The sequence below is a fragment of the Callospermophilus lateralis genome, chromosome 7, assembly GCF_048772815.1.
Source record: "Callospermophilus lateralis isolate mCalLat2 chromosome 7, mCalLat2.hap1, whole genome shotgun sequence".
Taxonomy (NCBI): Eukaryota; Metazoa; Chordata; class Mammalia; order Rodentia; family Sciuridae; genus Callospermophilus; species Callospermophilus lateralis.
The window spans coordinates 132,003,564-132,006,038 of record NC_135311.1 but is presented as its reverse complement, the minus strand read 5'-3'; the positions used below and the strand labels follow the sequence as shown (position 1 = coordinate 132,006,038).

Here is a 2,475-nt window from a genome sequence, read left to right as displayed (position 1 = left end):
GCTCAGTGTGCGCTGTCCTGTCCCCACCCGTCCCCAAGGGAAGCTGTCCCACTTTCCTGCCTCTGCCCAGCCCTGGCCACACTTTACCTGGGTCTGGAACCTTCTAGAAACAGCCAGGTCCTGTCCCCATCCCTGAAGACACCACAGGACGCCTGTTGACCTGTCCTGAGGGCTCCGGGCGGCCAGGACCCTCACGGGCGCCCCCTCCTCCGTGGGGCCAGGGACCTCACAGCCCCGGCCAGCAGGGCCCCTGGGACAGAGGGAGGTGGCGCCAGGCCCGGGGCAGACGCCTTCCTGCCGACCCCTTCTGGGTAGCGGTGAGTGGCACAGTCACCGTCTCTGTGCCTCGGTTTCCCCTCTGCGCGCCCGTGGGCTGCAGGTGAGACGGGGACCCGCGGCCGGTCATTCCCTGGGTGTCCCGAGAGCCCCGGGCTCCCCTCCCGCCGCCTCGGATTATCTGACTTTAAAAAATAACTTTCTTTTTCGATTCCAAAAGTAATACCCAAAGCCGGAGATAATTTGGAGCATTTAGGGAGTCACAAAGAGAAAATGGCACCACTCAGACATGACGGCCTCTAATGCCACCGCGATTATCCCGCCAGCCGCCCGCGCAGGGGACGGGATCGGAGGGAAACGGGGGGATTCGTGCCCTTTCTTTTTGAGGAACGCTATGGCTGGAGCCGCTGCTGGGGCAAGACGGCCACTCCTGGCCTTTGTTCCCTGACCCCGGGGGGCACCCGAAAGCCACCCATTACCCTGTCTGCCACCGATTTCCTCCGTTCACACTCGGTCGGCCTCGGGGATCTTTACGGCCCACGAAGGCGGACAAAGTCAGCGGCGGAACCAACCATCTGAAAACCCGCAGTGAAATCCAGTGTCCCCAGGCGCCACCGAGCCCCGCCCCCCTACTCCCGTGTGGCTCAGACGCTGTGCCCCAGTTGGCACAGGCCCCGGGACAGCGGGGCGGATGGCGGCGGGACAGGCCTGGGGGTGACCTTCTCTCCCCTGGGACGGGAGCCCACTCAGCCAGCAGCGGGCAGCAACGTTGGCACTGACTGATGTGACGGGGCGGGGGGCCCTGGGGAGGGACCAGGGTGCTCAGGGCGCTTCCCGGGGCAGCCGGCCGCTGGTGCCAGGCAGGTGAGCCCGGGGAAGCCGTCTCGTCCCCTGCAGTGACACTGTCAGGGCCCGAGCCCAGACCCCAGGGCCTCCCTGGTGCCTTCATTCAGCCTTCCAACGCCAGCTTACAGGCTCCGTCCTACCCCTCGCCCAAGCGCTCCCGGGAGGACAGGGACAGAAGCCAGCTTGGTGTTTTAGGGAAGAAATATGTGGCTTCTGCCAGGGCAGTGGACTTGGCACTGACCCTGCCTCTGCTGTGTGACCTTGGGCAGATCTCCTGCCCTCTCTGATCCTGTTAGTCAAGGGTGTGATGGGAAATAGTGTCCCCTGGTAAGGAACCAGACAGAGGATGGATGGATTGAAATGCCTCCGCCCCACCCGCCGCCAGTTGATGTCTTACAGACTGCATGGGAGGACCAAGTCCTGGTATCTGGCAGGAAACAGGCTCCAGTCACCCTGAGCCCAGCCCCGCCCCCCGGGATGGAGAGGGCGGCTGGCCGCGGCCATGCCCTTGACTCGGCAGGTAACTGGCTGAGTCACTGGCTCTGGGGAGGCGGCCCCAGCCCCTGCCCTTTCTGCAGTCCTCCAGGAGCCTGAGAGGACAGGGCTGCCCCCACCCGCGCCCTTGGGCTGGGTCACCCTTTGACCTTGTCTGATGGGTGAGGAAACTGGAATTGGGAGGGTCCCAGGGGAGCAGCAGCAGGCCACCCCCCCCCCGCCCCCTGCCCTCCTCTGTGCCCTCTGTCCACACCTCTCCTGTCTCCTGTCCCTGGTTTTACCTGAATCCATCCTCACAGCAAGCCCTGCGCGGCCAGATGGCACTGCCTGGCTTCGGAGATGAGGAAGGTGTGGCTCAGAGAGGGCCGGGGAGTGCTCAAGGTCACACAGCCAGCTGATGGCGCTCAGCCAAGGACGGGTTGCTCCTTCCCCTCAGCCCCACGGCCGCTCTTCCCCTAAGCTCATTCTGGCTGCTTCTCTCTTGTCACCGTCACCCGGCCCAGGCCACCATCTGCCTGTGCTGCGGCTGCTCCCAGCTGGTCTCTGTGTGGGCTCCTCGCGGTGCCCAGAGACCTGTTATCACCATGTGCATCAGAGCAGGAGCTTCCCAGCCTCGCCCCTTACCCCCCGCCCCTCGCCCCCCGCCCCCCGCCCCCCGCCCCTCATCGTGGGCTGGCCTTGCACTTGACATCACCCCTCGCCGGCCTCCCCGTCCCGGCTCCCCCACCCTCTGCCTGCTCCAGCCACCGGGTCCCCTGGCCCTCCTCCTGCCAGGCGCTGCCCAGCCCTGGGCCTTTGAACTTGGAGTTTCCTCCCCTCGGCCCCCTCAGGGCCCTCCCGGGCTGCGGCCTCCCTGCT

At 65.7% G+C, this 2,475-nt stretch overlaps 2 long non-coding RNA genes across 2 annotated transcripts in view; both read right to left on the bottom strand.

Moving 5' to 3' along the window:
- The window catches only part of LOC143404992 (uncharacterized), a 2,596-nt gene extending 897 nt beyond the window's left edge, over positions 1–1,699 (bottom strand). Inside the window, exon 1 of the long non-coding RNA XR_013155531.1 lies at positions 88–1,699. This is a non-coding gene — a long non-coding RNA (uncharacterized LOC143404992). The remainder of the gene's footprint in view (positions 1–87) is intronic.
- LOC143404991 (uncharacterized) overlaps positions 1–2,030 on the bottom strand; it is a 5,793-nt gene extending 3,763 nt beyond the window's left edge. The window contains exon 1 of the long non-coding RNA XR_013155532.1: positions 1,899–2,030. This is a non-coding gene — a long non-coding RNA (uncharacterized LOC143404991). The remainder of the gene's footprint in view (positions 1–1,898) is intronic.
- Between the last annotated feature and the right edge of the window lie 445 nt (positions 2,031–2,475).